At 42.0% G+C, this 19,531-nt stretch overlaps 1 protein-coding gene across 1 annotated transcript in view; it reads right to left on the bottom strand.

Moving 5' to 3' along the window:
* Window positions 1–19,531, bottom strand: part of LOC122798817 — a 3,666,270-nt gene that overhangs the window by 342,831 nt on the left and 3,303,908 nt on the right. The gene's annotated exons all lie outside the window — the stretch shown is intronic.

The following is a 19,531-nucleotide window of genomic DNA, read 5'->3' as shown; positions in this document are numbered from 1 at the left end:
CTTTATGAAAGGTCCGAAAATAATTGTTCCAATGTCCATGCAACCACAGTGCATTATTATTGCATTGTGGTCACCCAGTAGTCAATTCTACCAAAAAAAGGGTAAGAGAGCTAGTATTTTGGCCTTCTATGTCACCAGACATTGAGAGAGCACTTTCATTTTGTTTAGTGTGTAATGGTACTAAGCCACATCAACAGAAGGAACCACTTCAGCTAAATCAGATTCTAGAACTACCTTAGTCAACAGCAGACACCGACATCTTCAATCTTCGAGTGGAATGGTCAGCGTTATTTGGTGTTACTAGACTCTTACTCCAATTGGCTGAAGATTGACTTACTTCCTAATCTAGCATCCAGTACTGTCATTACTAAGACAAAGCATCATTTTTGCAGTACATGGTAGTCCACACTAAGTTATTTCTGACAATGGCATGCAGTTTACAAGCCAACAGTTCAAAAGATTTTTTGAAAAATGGGACTTCACTCATGTCACAAGTAGCCCTGAGTACCCGCAGTAAAATGGTTTGGCAGAATGTGTAGTTCAAAGTGCAAAACAGAAATCAAAACAAGATAATAGTGATGTTTTCCTGAATCTCTTGAATTTCAGAAATGTTCCTCGTGATAAACATCTTGGTTCATCTGCTCAGAGACTTCTATCAAGACAAACCAGAACCATATTACCAATCAGTAGTCAATTGTTGTTTCCATGTTTTAAGAACAACAGGTCAGTGAAAACCAATCTGTTGTCTAACCCAGATGTCCTACTATGATAAGAACAGCAAACCGCTCAATCCATTACAAGGAGAGGTGATAAGGATGCAAACGTTCAAAGGTTATGATTGGATTGGTGTCATGAAGAGTATTTGTCCAGAGCCGAGATCATACATTGTGGAACCACAAGGAGCAGTCTTTAGGTGGAATCAGAAGTATTTGAGACCGGTGTCCGAGCCTATACCACAGCATATAGCTTGTAAGAAAGACTGTTTATCTCAGAGTGAGTTGTCCAGTGTTCCAATTCCAGAAGAAGTTCCAGAGAATATTCCCATTCCCGTGACAAATCCAGAAGTTCCTGATACGAGCTGTTCGCCAAAGACTGTCCCCATTTCTAAATTTAGTCCAGGTTGTTATGTTACGAGATCTAGTTGTATCTCCAGACCATGTAACAGATACAAAACAACTTGGACATGAATACTGTGTTTTGTTTCTAATGTCTACAGTAATGCATGTCTAACTATAATGTTTTTTACAAAGGGCAATCTTTTTAAGAAAAAGGATCTAGATCAATATGTGTGTATGCACCTTTAAGAAGCTATCCAAGGGCTTGCACAAGTGTATAAATACTGAGCACAGTAAGCTAGACTGCCATTTTGTAGTAAGCTGTTGAGATGTAAGCATGCATGTATGTAAGATCTGTCTGTTAACTAGCTTTTTCGTATTTTATGATGTTGCTATCCATCCTGATTTGTTTCTATGTATTAGCATCGAAATGAAATTCCCCACCTACTTGTCATCTGTGTTAGTGAAGGATGAGTGACAGGGGTGAAGTCTGAGCTACATTTATCAGCTAGTAGATTGGCTATGTCATCCGGGTCTGAGCAAGTGGTTTTATTAACTATAAACTGTGAGCAGTTCTGGGCATTGTTTCTGAGGTTTCTAACATAGTTAGAGAAAGCTTTGTGGTTATCCTTTTCCAGAATGGCTTTTTTACCTCATATCTGGTCTTGGTTGATTTGATCAAGGTATGGAGTTCTTTGTTTATTCTATCCAGAAGACTTTTGGCATTTTGGGAAGTCAGCTGTTTTTTGCATGCAATGAGTTTTTTTCTTTTATCATATACCCTGTTAATGTTCAGGTTCCACCACAAGGGTTTATGTTTGAATTTGGCATTGTACTTATTTCTGAGGGGAATGGATGCAGCTGTTTACATGTGTACAGAGATATGCAATAAAGGATTCTGTATAGGCTGAGTGATCATCAAGATGTGGATAGCGTTTGCATTCAGCCATTCATCACTCAGTTTTAGTGGATTAGCCTTCACATAATCCCTAAATACAGAGGTGCTGGTGGATGACACAGGCTTCAGTCTTATGATGAATGTGCTTGATTTGTAATCTGATTTGACCAAGAAGGAGGAAGATACAGTTTGTGTGGAGCATGCCCCATATTGGAGAGGACCAAATCAAGGATTTTATTACCCCTGGTTGGGTTCCAGACATTTCTGGGTATATGTGCTTGAGGCCTTATAAGTCTCCCAGCTTATAAAGTGGGAGTTCAAGTCACCTAATAGAATGGTATTAGTCTTAATCCATAGGGCCTCCATAGTGGCATAGGGTTAGGTAGGAGGAATGAGCCAAAGGGGACACTGAGGAGTCCTATAGTTAGCTATAATATCATACTGTGTTTTGTTAATAGTATGACAAATGTATAGAAGTCACAGGTCATCATCTTGTCTAATGAATCAGGAGGTAAAATCCTCTTTAAGAATATGGAGACACTGCCACCCTTGGTGCCTTTGTTTGAAGCACTGTGCCTTAACATGTAGCAGGCAATAAAGTCCTGCACAGGTGGGGTGTTCTTGCTGGTCTTGATGATACAGATATCAGTGTTTTCCAAGATAAGGAATGCTTGGAGGGAGTGGAGGGTTTTTTTTTATTATTATTTTTTTAATTTATTTATAGGCTCCTAATGTTAAGCAGCAGTACTTTAATGTTGTCCACATTCTGATCTGTTATATTGGAAGCTTTAGAAGACTGACCTTGCCTAAAAAGGCACTATGGAGTGGATAAGGACTTAGCCAATATATGAAAACATCGGGGTAAGAACTGTGGGCCAACCCTGGCTGGCAAAACAGTCTGGACTGTATCATCTCCTCCCAGGCTGATATATATTGCACCTCATTGAGTGAAACCAAAAGATAAGCCAGTTGTTGAAATCAAATTTTGTTTTGTTCATATTGTGGCATCACACAGCAATGGTAATTTGTTGCTTAAGGCTATTTTCTTACCAGCCTGAGACATATACTCTAAGAGCTCTCTCATGTCTGTCTTCATATAGTCCAGGGAGGAACATTTCAAGTCATTTACACCCACGTGTACTATGACTGTGTGATATGTGTACTGGTGGTGCAAGGACATGAGTGCATGCATGAAGTGGCGAATCCTGGTGCCTGATAAGCAGTTGACTGTGACTCTCCTTGTATAGCCTGTGATTTTGCCATATGGGCGTTTAAACTGAGATGGGGTAACTCTTGAACATATGTTTGCATGCTGCCTGTGTTGAGTGTGTTTGTGTTTGTGTGTGTGTGTGTGTGTGTGTGTGTGTGTGTGTGTGTGTGTGTGTGTGATGTTGCCAAATGTACCTGATTCTTGGATTACATTTAAGAGACTTTTGTGGCTTTGGTAGGTTACTTTTAAACAGCCTCCACACAGGTAGATCTATGCATTAGGTCTGAGCTTGGTATGCTCTGTTTAATATAGTGTCATTTGGTGCTGACAACCTGCTTATTATTCAAGGAGGTTTGGAGTAAGAGCTTTGTCTCTAGTGACATAATATAGCTACATCTATCACACACTTGAGATGATTTATTTAAGCAGTAAGTGGTTGTAAGTAAACGTGAGTCAATTGCTGTATTGTTTCAGGGCACCTATTTCAACCAGGCTGGCTACAGAGATAGTAGGAAAGTGTAATTCCATGGTACTAGTGCTTGGTACTGTAGGTTGAGGTACGAGTTGCAACGAAAAGGTTTTGATTTGATTGACTAGATACTGGTTATGGTAAGAAGTGCAACTAATAGGGTTTGATGTGATTGACTCAATTTGTTATAATCTATAAATGACACAGTATAGATATACTCACAACAAGCAACTAAGAGGTTTTGATTTGATTAAATGGATACACTATAATTTATAAATGAGACAGTAAAGTTATACACAGAAGAAGCAAAGTACAGATGTACAAGTCTTACAAATCCATAACAGTACATGTTCGAATTCTTTCACTGCTGCAGTAGCTTATGAGTGGTGTCCTGTCAAGGATACAGCACCTGGCCAGCTTGCCAAAGTCCTCAATCTCCTACCTTTCACTCACTCTGGGCCTTTTAGGCTGCATCCTGTTTTGGGGGGAGTATATCAGCAACCAGAATAAGGTGAATCTACAGAATTTTATCGCTCCAAGAAAGGAACAAAGATTCATCCTGAGCCAACAACCAATAATCAATAATCACCATAAAATCATCCAAAACCAGCAACAACTCTAACAAAGGAGGTTGTATCTAGGGTTACCACCTGTCCCACTTTGTGAGGGACAGTCCCTCTTTGGGCAGTTGTGTCCTGCAAAAAGATTTTAGGACAAAATTATTTCCTATATTTTATGTAATAGTTGCATAAAACAGTTATTATGTATCTAAAACACCTAAACGTTATAAGAAACAGAATAAGCAAATACAATACTACAAGAATAAACTTTTATTTAGGCAAAAAAGTGAAATTCTGTCATTGTAATTGGCAGTGGGTATGTTAGCCCTGCAAAATCGTTGTGTCCCACCTCAACTATATAAAAGGGGGTGGTAGGTGGGTACAGCTACAGCAGCAGTAGTGAAGAAATTCAAACATCTGCTGTTATGGGTAAGTACGACTTACAAAACTGTAGTATGTTTCTCATTTTTACTGCTGCAATAGCCTATGGGTGGACTTCCAGACCTTACCTTACCTAACCTAGGAGATGGGAGGATAACAGTCCAAGAACCCCCAGAGAATTGATACCAAAACAAGGTTTTACATACATGCTTTTGTTTCTCCAGTATTTCGTTCACTTATACTTTGTTCTTTCTGGATATGCAAAGGTAGTTTTTATGGGTCATCTTGTGGAATTGTTGTACTGTCTTTTCAAATTGTTTAAGTGTGTTGTGAGCTCCAGGAAGTGAAGTAATGGTCCCTTCCTGGTTATGGTTGTATACATGTGTGTTAAACAAGAGTCATTCATTCTTATGAAGTCTTCTCAAAAGAGGAGAGTGCTAAATAAATATTGGACGTTTTACAAATTCTGTTTGGAGAGGGTTTTTTTTTTTGGTATGCCATTGGTGGAGGTGTTCTTTAGGGGTAACCCCTAGAGAATGGTCCTAACAAAGCCTATCCTGGACACAGAGAAGGAATCCAGTTAGTAGTGCTTTGTGAAGGTATGACTAGAGGGCTAAGTTGCTACCCCTAGAATACTTTAAGAGTCCACCATTTTCCAGTATGCAATCAAAAAGAACAAGGTCCTGGTAGAATGTGCTTTAACTTAGCCTGGAATAGTTAACCATGGTGGGAACAGTAAAAAAAAAACAGCTTAGGACAACCACCTGGATATATTCTGTTAGACAAAGGATGGCCTTTCCTAGTCCCAGTATAAAAAAACAAAAAAGAAGTTATGTACTCACCATAATGTTCCATGTGTGTTGTCCATCTTTGGCTTCATTCTTACTAGAATGGGTTCGGATCTGATTCATGAATCCGACTCGGTTTTATATACAACCTCGAGGTCTTCCACTAGCTCGTGGCTAAACCCTATCCCAGCATACACTAGGAAAACTCCCTAGATCTTGTTTGCAGTTATAATCACAGCAAAAAAAACATACAGTTTTAATAACTCAAAGTGCAATAAAGGCCAGAGAATAATGATATCCAATTGTACCAACTCAGTCTTCCATGAGGAAAAAGGGCCAGGGGAAGGAGGGTGGGATGTAAGAATGAAGGGAAGATGGACAACACACATGGAACATTATGGTGAATACATAACTTCTTTATGTGTTGTTGTCCTATCTTGCCTTCATTCTTACCAGGATGGGACAGTGTCCCTAGCACCATCTTTCTTGAGTGTCTCAAGGGAGAATATTCTTCAGAATTTTGGAACCAAAAGAGGCCCTGTTCCTGGAGGCTAAATCGACTTTGTAATGAGTGATAAAGGTATGTGGTCTTGCCCATGTTGCCACAGCACAAATGGTATCAATTGGTAGTTTAGCCAAAAAGGCAGTAGAGGTTCCAAGCAATGGCTCTTGTAGAGTGGGCTTTAACTCTCTGCAGAAGATCTCTGTTTTCAGACTTGTAAATGAAGGCTACGCAATCTGAAAGCCATTTTGAGAGTGCCACCTTAGAGAATGAAGTACCTTTCTTTGAATATGAAAAAGATATAAAGAGCTGTAAGATTTTCTGAAGTTCTTAGTCCTGTATAAATAGAAATGTAGTTGTCTAAGCACATCCAATTGATAGAACATGTATTCTGCCTTATTCCCATAATATGGATAAAAGACTGGTAGCTCTACATATTGGTTCAAATTTGACTCTGAACATACTTTTGGCAACAAGGAAGGGTTTGTTCGTAAGGATAATCTGTCTCCGTGGAAAAGTAAGTAGGGGGGTTTCTTGACAAGGCTTGCAGCTCTGACACCCTCCTAGCAGAGGTAATCGCTATCAAGAGAATAGTTTTCCATGTCAAAAACATGAGTTCGCAAGATGACGCTGGCTTAAAAGGGGAAACATTAAATGAGATAGAATGGAATTTAAGTCCCATGGTGCTGGGGGGGGGGGTCTCTGACAGGTGGTCTTAGTAACAAAGTATCTTTAAGAAATGTCTTGCATAGCTTATGAGACATAACACTGAGGCCAGATTCACCAATATGAAAACTAGATATTGCTGCTAGTTGAACTCTAGTAGTAGCGGCAGCTGCACCATTTTTGAATAGGTTTGCTAGGAATTCCAGAATGGAATTGACTGGGGCAGTAAAGAGATCAATGTGGCTATGAGAAGCCCATAATGAGAATCTTTTCCATTTGCTTCTATGTATCTTTCTCGTTGAAGCCTTAAGAGAAGAAATTAGAATGTGTTTTACTGATGAAGAAAGGTTAGGAAACCTGGCTATGGTTGGAATTGGAGCAGCCAAGCTATCAATTTGAGGTCTGAAGGGAAGGATGGAGCATTCCTGATGCATGAGTCAAAAGATCTGGAACTGGATCCAGAATCCAAGGCTCCTCCTGAAGATGAGGCCATAGGAAGGAGAACCAGATTTGATGAGGCCAGTATGGGGCGATGAGTATCAAGTCCCTTCCCAAGCAATTGGCTTTCTGAAGAACCTTGGGTATTAATGGAAAAGGAGGAAAGGCATAGAGGAGAACCGAGGGCCAATCGTGAACAAGTGCATCCCTTGGTGACTCCTTCAGGGGGGGGGGGGGGTAAGGGGCAAAGTAGCTGCTGCATTTGGCATTTATGGATGTCGCAAAAAGGTCGCAGCAAGGCTGGACCCATTTGTGGAAAATCTTTTCCGCTACCTCCTGTTTTAGGGACCACTCGTGATGCAACAGAATCGCTCTGCTGTGTCTGTCCACTATCACGGTGGATTTCCCCAGGATGTGTGTTGCTATCAGAAGATGTTGGGAAGAGGTCACCCACTGCCATACTCTCAGGACCTCTCGACAAAGGAGGTAAGATCTGGTTCCTCCTTGTTTGTTTATGTACCATACAACTGACATGTTGTCTGTCTGTATTGCAATAGTTCCCAGCAGGAGAGAGGCTGGAATGCTTGCAATGCTAGAAGCACCACTCTCATCTTTAGGACATTGATGTGCAAGTGGGCCTCGTGATCCTGCCAAGTGCCTTGGACTGTCTTTCCCAGATAATGCCCCCCCCAACTCAATCTCAGAGGCATCTGTGGTCACTGTGACCAATGGTTGGGGAAGTACAAATGGTCAGCCTAGCATCACATGGGTGGAGTATAGCCACCAACAAAGGTCTTTTTTGGAAGTTTCTGTTATTGTTATTTTGTGGGACATCAGCAATTCCTACATCGACCACTAAGTGGACAGTAGCCACTGGAGAATTCTCATGGGCAGACGTGCTAAGGGGATCAGAGTTATTGCTGCTGTCATGTCCCCAAGACTTTTAGGACTATTCTTGCTTGCGCTTTTTTCTTTGAGAGATTTAACTCCTAACATCATAGGACTTGAACTCTTTCTGGAGGAAGTCTGACCATCATGTTTGTTGAGTCCAGTTCTGCTCCTATACGACATTCTGAGAAGGCATCAAGGCAGATTTCTCGTAGTTTATTGTAATACATAGGTGAGAGCAGAGCTGCAAGGTGGTGTCTTTTGCTTTTATTAGATGCTCTGTGGTGGAAGTTAGGATCCAGTCGTCTAAATATGGAAACACCCGGAATCCTAGGCACCTCAATTGAGCCGCGACTACTTTCATACATTTGGTGAACACTCTGGGGGCTGTAGTGAGACCAAAGGGCAGAGCTCGAAACTGGTAGTGGCTGGCTCCCAGCTGAAAGTGCAAGTGTCTCCTGGGTTGCCTGTCCATTTTTATGTGGTAGTACACATCCTGGAAGTCTATCAAGCACATCCAATTTTCTTGTCCCAGAAAAGTGAGTATTCACAGCAGTGTTACCATCAGGAACTTGGACGTTCTTACTGATTTGTTTAGATTGCTGAGATCCAGAATTGGTTTCCAGTCCCCTGTTTTCTTTGGAACTAAAAAGAATCTTAAGTAAGTTCTGGATCCTAATTGGTCTGCGGGGACTACTTGGATGACTCTTTTGTATAGCAAAGTTTGAATTTCTAATGTTGCATGTTCCCTTTGACTGGGTGGAACATCTGGGATCTTTTTTATGTTTGGGATGGGGAAGGAAATGGGTATGGAGTAACCTCTGGATATGATGCTTTGTACCCATTTGTCTTTTGTTATTTTTTGCCAAGCCTCTGGGTACAAAGTCATGCGCCCCCGACAGCCTCCAGAGATGGACAGGTGAGCCTCCTTTCAGGAATACTGAAAGGGCTTACCAAAGAACTATTCTCTGTCACCCTGATTCTGCAGACCCCCTCTGCCACGTGGATGGTGTCTTCCATTACTACTTCCCCCTCTACTCCTGGGGGAAGGTTCACCATGTGTGTCCTGGAAAGCTTTCTGAGATTTTTGAAACCACATTTTTTCCACTTTCCTTCTAACCTTTGGGACATGGTCTGGTAGGTAGGGAGAAACAGACTTATGGCAGACATCTTTCCTTCTTGCTCATACCTGGTTAGAGTGTCTTTGACTTTGGGTCAAACAGAGATGAGCCATGGAATGGGGCATTCACAAAGGTTAAAGGGCTCTGTGAAATCACACAAGTGCATCCAAGAATGTCTCCTTAGGGAAATTCCTGAACCTGCTGCTCTACTCGCTCCATCCACATATGAAATCAGTCTCATGGAGGAGTTGAAAACTGAGTTTAAGGTAGAGAGCTAAGAAGAAACTTTATCGGTAACCCCTTCAGCTACTGAACCTTGGAGAGTATCTCCTGACTCTTTCAGGAGGTCTCTCTGTAATCTAGTACAATTAACTTTACATATCTGTCCATCGTATGAGAGTCCTTGTTTGGTGGATGAACAGAAGAAGATGTCTCTGAGAGTTCCTTCTTGGTGGGTGCTGCCAACACCATAGCATCTACTGGGACTCCTTTAGTTAGAAAGGTTTTGTCTGATGGGGATGTAATAAACTTATGTGGCCTCTTAGGAAGAGGTTCCACTGAATCTGGAGACTCCCACACCTTCTGAGAAACTAGATCCATAAGGTTGTCGAAAGGTGGAGACACCCAAGTGGAGGAAGGGTGAAATCTGAAGGCCTTCAGGTATATAGACTCCTCTGCCTAAGGGTTAGTGGACTTCCAGCCACCTCTCTGCTTAAGGATTTCTGAGATGTTTTCAAAGGAGTTATCATCAGGAGGCGTCCGTGGAGACCCTTGAGCTTCATCGAGATCTGTATCAGATGTGATGTACTCCTCTGGGGAGTCTAAATGCTTCCTCTTACATAACCTCTTCCAAGGGACCGTCTCAGAGGGGTATTCTGGATAGGTTTCAGAAGAGTGGGAGGTGCCCTGTGGGACATCCTGAGGCCTAGGATTCCTGCGTCACTGTGGAAGAGAAGATATAGAGTCAAAAGCCAGTGCTTTTGGGGGAGGAACATCTGGATATGACAGCGGAACTGTCTGTGGAGACAGTACTCTCCTCATCATCTCAAAAGCCCCTCACCCTTCATCCGAGAAAATCCCTGGATCCAAAGAGGTTGAGGGAATCCCCGGAATCAAGGATGACAGGCCTGAGGCCAATGTAGGAGCTGAGCTCACCCGATTCGTCAGGCCCCAGTGGCATAATGGATAAATCATTTGCCTCCTAAGCCAGGGATTGTGGGTTCAAGTCCCATCTGGGGTGATATAATCTTGATATAAGTGAAGTTTATGTCAAACAGAGCTCCTCATTAGCACTCTTCAAGAAAAATCTTGATGATTGGATGGGAAATAGGAAATTAACCCCAGGGATCACTTCTGTGGCTTTGCTCGACAGGGGCACAGGAAAATAATTTTCTTGGGTGGCGAAAGCCAGGGTACTGTTTTGGCTAGGCCTATATAGGCCCTAGGGCTAATATCCTAGTACCTACCTATGAACCTATATCATGCCCCGAGAGACAAGGCCAGATCTGACAACTGTCTGATCCGACTCTCCTCCCTGGACACGACAGGACAGCATCGACTTCTAGACTCCTCGAGTTCTGATGGAACTGAGGACATCAGAGCAATGGTCGGATCCAAAGATCCTGATGTAAGTCTTGGATCTGAAGGTTCCACTATTATCAGCTCCTGACATTTCGGCTCTGAAGTCTGAGGTAGGCTTTATCAGCTCCGGACCTTTCATCTCTGTAGTCCGAGGTCGGATCGGAGGCAGAATTGGCGCAGAAGGGGATGATGCGGTCGGATCCGAAGCCCTCTGGGTCAGATCTGATAATAACTTGGCCAGTGCTGGTGTCCTTAACAGTCTCTGTACCACTCGATCCATGTCATCAAAGGATAAGCTTCTGAAAGTCCAACTTGATGAGGCTGGAGACTTGGTAGACTGTAAAATGGGTGACCTTAGGGTTGGAGAGAACGGCTCCAAGACTGGGGACCGGCTCCGAATCTCAAATTCTGTTGGAACCGAGACAGATGGCTCCGCGGCTGTAGATTTTTTGGATCAATAGACTTCTGATCCGCTGTCAAAATTTTTGCAACCTCTTTAGATGGCTCTGACGGAGCACTAGAAGAGGAAGATCTCTTCTCAGACTTATCAGACTTGCAGTAGGAGATTTGTCAGATTTTTGTAAACCCAGACCTTCTTATATTGCCTCAGAGAAGGTTTTTTTTTTAACAGTCCTCTCAATATTAATTTGATTTTCCTCTCCAGGAGTGCTGTATGGCTAAAAGAATGACAAATGGAGCAAGACTCCTGGAGATGGACAGCTCCTAGACAACAGACACAAACTGCGTGTGTATCAGTCAACAACATTTTTTTGTCCACATTTTTTCACACTTTTTGAAACCTGATGGTTTTGACTCCTTAGAAGACATTGTAACAGAGAATAGAACTCTCTCTCTCTCTCTCTCTATATATATATATATATATATATAAATAGTCCAGATGCAGGTCAAGAAAACGGCCACAAAACTTCCTCTGGCACCAAGTACTTCAAGAAACATGATATCTTTATAATCCAAAAGGTAGTTTATTTGCTAGCAAAACTACCTATTGGATTATAAAGATATCGTGTTTCTTGAAGTACTTGGTGCCAGAGGAAGTTTTGTAATGCTTTGACCTGCATGTGGACTATTTATTTATTATTATCAGTTACGTTGGATGCAGGAAAGTTAATCCCTCTTTTGGTTCTGTGTATTTTGGTATTTTATATATATATATATATATATATATATATATATATATATATATATATATATATTCATTTTTTTTAATTTTTTTTAAGGAACTAAGGATTAAAGGAGGGCAAAGTCCTTTAACTTAAACGGGCTATGCCCAGGAGATGGAAAGGGATAGGGAAAGGAGAAACCCTCTGACTTAAACAGGCTAAGGGATTAGCAGTTATCTAACTCAAACGAACTGTCTGTAAAAAAGAGGTTTTGAATAGAAAAAATAAGCAAAAGGAAACAACAACAAGAGAAAGAGCCCTGTAACTTAAACAGGATAATTAACTTTTAAGGAAAAAAGCCAGGAGAGGGAAAACAAGACCTAAATGGAAGACGACGGCCAACAGCAGGAAAAGCAACAAAAAAATGGGAGTACACTATACAGTATGACAAAGTACTCATTTTAAATATTAAGAATGAAAGTAAGCACATTTTTGCAATGGAGAATAATAGAAAGGTTATACTTAGCTAGAGCTAGTAGAACACACATCAGATGTTGTTTAGCAGCAAATGAGATCTGGGGAGTTTTGATTTTCCTAGTGTATGATTGGATAGGGTTTAGCCACAAGCTAGTGGAAGACCTCGAGCCTGCATATAAAGGTGGATCCAAACCCATCCTAGTAAGAATGAAGGCGAGATAGGACAACAACACATCAGATGTATAACCTTCTTAAAGGACCTGGTTCTGTCAAAATAGTCCCTGTGCACATCCAATGAATGCAGAATCTGTTCTCCCTTGTTATTTGCTCTAGGAAGAAAACTGGGAAATCAATGGCTTGATTGTATTTATTTATTTATTTATTGCCTTTGTTTACCAGGGTTGTCCGACCAGGTGCAGAAAAGACCCATTTTTCAATGGAGGCCAAGGGAGAAAAGCTCTGCATAGAAATTTAGATAAAAATGATTGGGTATTGAAATTTACAATGTTAACATACATTTGAATAGGGAGTATTTCAGACATGCTATAACAGATACAACCAAAACCACAAACTGATAGACAAATCAAACAGATGTGGCATGTGCAAATCTATCTAAATGCCACAGCACTACCTGAACTTAATGACATTATTACAATCAACAGTTTATTAAAGATGAAAGCCTATGTATTATAATCACCAAACGGCTTATATATAATCTTATAATCTTATCATTTTATACTTATATGTTTCATATTTTTAACATGAATGATAGTGCTTTTAAGTAAACTATTTTGTAACCATTAAGGTTAAGTTTGCGATCTACAATTTTAAGTCATGTATTTTGTATATTCACATTAGTTATAAAGTTTCTTTAAACCTTTAAACTAGTTGATTCAATCACATGATATTTAGGAGCTATATATTGGTCAGACAACTCTTTTGAAAATGTCTGAAGAAGTCCTTTTACTATAAGACAAAAGTGTTTACCTCTTGTCTATATTTTAAGGATTACTTAAACAAAAAACAGTTTTGCACACCACATCCGTTTGGTTTGTATTTCAGAGACAACACATCTCAGTGACATTTCACAATAAAAAATATAATACATTTTCATTTCACAGTGATACAGGTTGAATAAATAAATAAACCTGAACTCACTAACAGTAAATATTTAAGAGATTTTACTAATCTTACCAATACACCCTCCCACCCAGAATTTGTACACCTACTTCTACCTACCCCCTATCCACTCTCTCTACCACCTACACCTTCCCTATTGTCCCACCTCTATTCATTCATTCTAACACTAACTAGTACAAAATTAAGATATGCTTCCTGCCTACATTTCCCTCTCAAAATGAAAACAAGAACAACCGCCAACATAATTCTTTTACTTAACTCAGACAATTTCATCTTAAATCTATTACTGTCAGGTGACATACATCCAAACCCAACGCCTAATCATAGCTCCTCTCTCCTCTCAATCCCAGTTCTCTACCCCTTATTCTTCTTTTAAGACTCTCACATCTACACCTACCAAAAACCTATCTATACTATCTATGATCATTCAAAGCATCATTAATAAAATCTCCTCTTTCCAGGCCTGGATCTCCTTACATACCCCTGACATCCTCTGCCTCTCTGAAACTTGGCTTTAAACCTCATATATCTGACACTAAAACATTACCCAAGTTATAACATCTTCTGCCATGATCGGCTTAAGAAGAAAGGTGGAAGTGTGGCTATTCTCTATTCTAACAGGTTTACTCTTCAACCTCTTTCAGTCTCTACCTCTGACTTTCATCCAGCTGAAATCCTCATTGCTAATTGTAAATTAAACAATCACAAAAATAGCTATTGCCTCCATTTACATCCCCAAGGTAACAAAATCCCTAACCTACAGCTCCTTCTCTCTTGGATATTGCACACTATCTCTTACGAATGTGTTATCTTGGGTGATGTTAACATTGACTGGAATGCCCTTGACACTGATTCCCCTAACTTCTCCATCCGTCTCTTTGGATTCTTCCAACAAATCTCCACCCCTACTCACCTAAACAAATGTAGCAGTTATGGCTCTACTCTAGACTGGGTCCTCACCTCTAATCCTAATCTCTATCACAACCTCACTACATTACCTAATACCCTAAGCCATCATCATCCCAGCTACATACTTAGACACTCTCCTCAACCATGCAAACCACAACAACACAAAGACTACTGTAACCTCTCCAATTTTAATCCAGAAACTTTCAACCACCAGCTGACTTCAATTACTTGGTGCTTCCTCCACAATCTCCCCCTAGAAGAGGCTGTCCTGGCATTCAACAACATCTTTCTAGACACACTCAACTCCCTGGCCCCCATCAGGAAACTAAAAGTCAAAACCCATTATGCCCCCTGGTTAACGCAAGCCACCCAGACCTTCATGAATAAGAGATACAGTGTGTAGAAAAAATGGAAAAGATCCAAATTCCTCACTGATGTTCAAACCTAAAGAGTGCTCCGTAACTTAACCAAAAAAAACAGGTAACCCTTGACAAACAAGACTTAGGTTCATAGGTTCATACTAGGCTATCTGCCCTAGGGCATTTATAAACCTAGCCAGAGTGTGTTTGGCTTTCGCCACCCATTTTAAATGAATTTTTCTATGCCCTTTTTCGAGGTTAGTATAATGTGCATCTGTCTAACAGTGACACAGAAGTGATACCTGGGGTAAACCTACAATCTCCCATCCACTCATCAAGATTCCTCTTGAGGGACTCTGCCTAACCTGGACTGGGATTTTATTCCAGAGTGAAGGGAGCATCTGGGTTATGAATCTGTCCCTCCAGCATGTCCTATTTATTTCAGTGCTGAGGTTCAAGTCTCTCGAGCGCGTAGTTCGATGGGATTTGGATTTTCTGAGGTGTAGCATGTCCATTAATTCCGGGTTGGACATGGCTTTATACGTCAGGCACAGATCGCCTCTGAGCAGGCGGTATGCCACTGAGTACAGCTGGTGTTTCTTTAACTGGGCAGCATATGGCATCAGTTTGAGCCCTTTGATCCTCTTGGTGAGGTACTTTTGGGGTCTTTCCAGTTGCTGCAGGTGTCTGGTAAGGTACATCCCAAAAGGGGCATTGTACTCAATTATGGGCCTGATGAGGGATGAGTAAAGAGGCACGATGACCTCCCCTGATCTAGATGTGAATCCCTTAATGATTAGGTGGGCTATATAAAATGTTTTTCAAACCACTTTGGCCACGTGGTTTTCAAATGAGAGATTGCTATCAACTTGGGTCCCCAGGTCCCTAATTACTTCTTCCAGATTAATGGATTACCACCTATGTGGTAATTTGTGGGCACTTTGTTTTTGCCAAAGGGATGACTATACACTTTTGGCATTTAGCTTGAGGCCATGGCTCTGGCACCAGTTGTCTGTTTCTATGAGGCCCTTTTGGAGGATGCTTGTGTCGGCTGGAGAGTCGATTATGGCACCTAGTTTGCAGTCATCTGCGAACTTGGTCAGCCACAGTCCTTCCGTGTTGGCATGTACCTCCGAGAAATATATACCGAACAAGAGAGGTCCCAGGACTGAGCCTTGTGGGATGCCACTTATAACTGGTTTGGAGTCTGACATGGCTCCAGCAATTCTAACCATGTGGGTTCTGTCCTTGAGCCAGTTTGCAACCCATCTAGTGACATAGGGGTTTATATTTAAGCTGGTGAGCTTATCTATAATGCCCGAGTGGGGTAATGTATCGAAGGCTTTTGCGAGGTCCAGGTAGGCTGTGTGGACCACCTTCCCCTCGTCAATGACCTTGGTGACTGTTTCAAAGAAATCGACCAGGTTTAATAGGCAGGATCTGCCCTTAACTAAGCCGAACTGGGTAGGATCCAGTGTCTGTAGGTCACCAATATCTTTATTTATGAGCTCCATGATGATCCTTTCCATAGCTTTGCAGACCAAGCAAGTCAGGCTTATGTTGCGATAGTTTCCAGGATCCGTTGAGGCACCACCTTTATGGAGAGGGACCACTGTTGCTGTACGCCACTCTTTGGGTACATATCATGTAGTAAGACTGAGATCGAACAGTAGTTTTATGTTTGGGTTTAGCTCTTCTTGGAGTTCATGTAGGACGCAGCCCGGGACACCGTCTGGTTCCATTGATGCTGTGTTTTTTGCTTTGAAGTGGGTGGCTCTTACCTGAGCATCTGAGATGTCAGGGGGGCAGCACTCTGCTGGGATAGATATTTGCCCTTTTGGTGGGGGGGGGGAGTTTGCGCTGAACCTGTCAGCTAGGATGTTGGCAATGTCTGTGGGTTTGGTGAATTTTTTGTCATTTTGGACTAATTCTGAGCATATCTGGGAATTCCCACCCAGGTTGCTAACATAACTAAAGAAAGCCTTGTGATTATCCTTAGTGTCCTGTGCAATTTTTCTCTCGAAGCTGGCCTTAGATGATTTTATGAGTGTCCGCAGTTTTTTGCTAATACTGATCATAGATGCCTTCCCTTTTTGGGATTTTGCTCTATCATGTAGTAGCTTCCTCCTTCTATTGTATAGTTTGTTTATGGCTGGGGTCCACCAGACAGGATGCCTGCCTTTAGAGGATTGGGTCTTGGTTTTATTTGGGATTGCATGATCTATGCATTCCTGAAGGTGCTCATAGAATGCGTTTATATAGGATTCTGCGGTCTGGGCCATATTTTCCACAGGCCTGGGGGCTTTGAAGGATTCCATCTCGGTTTTGAGGAGTGTGAAATTTGCTTTAGAGAAGTTTTTCACTGTGGTTTTCTGGGCAGAGGGTGGGGTCGGGATGTGAATATCCAGTGAGATTAGTTTATGGTCTTATCTTGCCAGTGAGGGATACACTTCTGGTATGGAGCATAGAGCCCCCATGTTGGTGATGATCAGGTCCAGCATGTTATCTCCTCTTGTGGGAGTGGTGACAAGTTGTTCCATAGCATTTGAGTTTATACATTCTAGGAACCTTTGGGCTAGGGTGTTGGAGCTAGGAGTAATGCTCCCAGTCTATGTTCAGGTAGCTGAAGTCGCCCAATATAATGGTGTTTGGAGAGACCTTAATATTTTCCAGTGTTCTCAGGAAGGCTGAGTGGGGTTCCTGGGTTTGGGAGGGCGGTCTGTAGCAGGATATAAACTGGAAGGCAGTTTTATCCACTGTTAGTTGCACATGGATAGTCTCTGATGCTTCGTGCTGTGCCACCAACCTGGAGGTGTGGGTATCTTTGACGAATATTGATACTCCCCTCCTTTTGTGGTTCGGTCCAAGTTTTGGGGCCGAAAAGCATGGTATGAGGTATAATCTGGTAGTGCTAGGGTACTCTACAGAGCCTTGAACCAGGTTTCTGTTACTGCACAGATATCAATGTTCTCCATGCTAAGGAGAGTTTCGAGTGCATGCATCTTGAGGTTTAGACTTCTGGCATTGAGTAGCATTACTCTTAGTTTCTTATCCCTTTTGATACCTATGGAGGTGGGTTTGTCTTTTGAGCCTTGCCTAAAAAAGGCACTATGGGGGTGGCAAGAGCCTTTGCCAATATCCAAAAGCCCAGGGGTGACAGGTGCAAGCCGTCCCTAACAAAGCATCGTGGCTTGTCGAGCATGTCATCCTAGGCTGACAGGCATTGGATCCCCTTTGAATGACACCAATACTTAAGCCAATTGTTGAAATTGATCATCTTGTCTTCATATTGTGGCATCATTCTTGGTGAGGGTAAGATGCTACTCAAGGTCAGGGTCATACCGGCCTGGGCTACATGCTCAGAGAGCTCCTCTATGTCTCTTTTCATGTAGTCCAGGGAGGTACATCTCAGGTCATTCACACCAGCATGGACAATGACTGAGTCATATTTGTACTTGCCTTGGAGTGACCTGAGTGCTTGTGTTATGTGGTGGATCCTAGCGCCCGATAGGCAGCTCATGTGACCTTCTCCTTGTTCAGCCTGGTGAGCAGGACATCAGTGTGCCTGACGATAGAGTCACCTATTACAAGTGTATCAGGTGTGTTGTTTAGCCTTAAGGGCTGTGACTGTTCGGCACACTGGTTTTGTGAGGTATGTGTTGCATGTGTTTTGTTTTGGGGTAGTGGTTGCTTGGGTGTCTGCTTTGGAGGTCTCTGCTGCTTAGGCAGATTTTTATTTAGATCCTCCGAGTATGTTTTTGTGTGTTTATGTATTTGGTTTGCTGTCATGGTAGGTCTATGTGAGACTGGAATTGTAGTGAGTGTTGTTTCCTTCTCCTCCTGACTGGTTATGCCAGTACTGAGTTGAGAGAGCTTAGCCTCCAGTTTGACTATATGGTTGCATCTCTCACGTGTTGGAATTTGTTGGGAGGAGGAGAGGGTTGTCTGTGTACATGAGGCAGTTGTAACAATGCCTCAAGATTCCCAGATTCACCAGCTGGACCGGAGAGGAGATTGACAACTGACATTTGGACATGCTAGAATAGTATTGGGAATTCCTTTATAATTGAAAAAAAGGGCCAATGGGGAACCAGGTACTCAAGAGGAGTTTGTGAGGGTGTAGTGCTTTTAATTTTTTAGTGCTGACTTATATAATTGCTTTAGTGAGCAAGTGCCAGGCTTTAGAGTAGGAATGGGGTGTTTATTATGAGAACTAGATCAGTTCTAAGGGAAAAAGTAAACAGCAGACTTTGTGGAGACGAGAATGGTTTAAACCCAATTAAGAGGAGCTGCCCGATGCTGCGCTATGCACAAAATCGCACAAAGCCGTGCCAAAGCGGGTTTTATACAGGGGGACTTGAAAGAGCTAGAAATTGGCCCAAAACGGCCAATAGACTACCAGATTCTTGTGCTGGGAACACTCCTCCAGGGATAGATAGGCTGCTCTAAGCTCCCCACTGCCACTGGTGAACAAAGAAGCCTCCCTTTATCCAAGAAAGGAAATAGGCAACACAGGAACTTTCCAAAAGTCCAGAATACAGCAAAGCCTGTATTTGGACTACTCTAGGTCAGGAAAGATGGGAAACAAGGATAATTTTTTGTTTTTTTTCGTTTTTGCAACAAACAGCAGGAAAATGCAATAAATATGTAACACAGGCTAGCGCACTTGAGTGTGTAGCCTCAACAGGTAAATGCAACAAACAGGACAAACTCTTCCATAAACCACTAAACATCCCCCAATCCAACCCCCCCAAATTTTGGCACTCGGTTAATAAGCTACTTCATCCGGGAAGCCCATCATCCCCTAACCCCTGCCCTAATAGCAAGTCCACTGATACTGCTACCTTCCTTAATACCTTCTTCACTGATACTATCTGCAACCTTACTAAGAATGACAATATCTCCCACCCCACATCCTCTACACCTACTCCATCTCCCATCTTTTCTCTTAAAGCCATCCCTACAGCC

Source organism: Protopterus annectens, chromosome 3.part1 (assembly GCF_019279795.1).
Source record: "Protopterus annectens isolate FY-2018-M chromosome 3.part1, PAN1.0, whole genome shotgun sequence".
NCBI lineage: Eukaryota > Metazoa > Chordata > Ceratodontiformes > Protopteridae > Protopterus > Protopterus annectens.
This window is presented reverse-complemented; position numbering and strand designations above follow the sequence as displayed.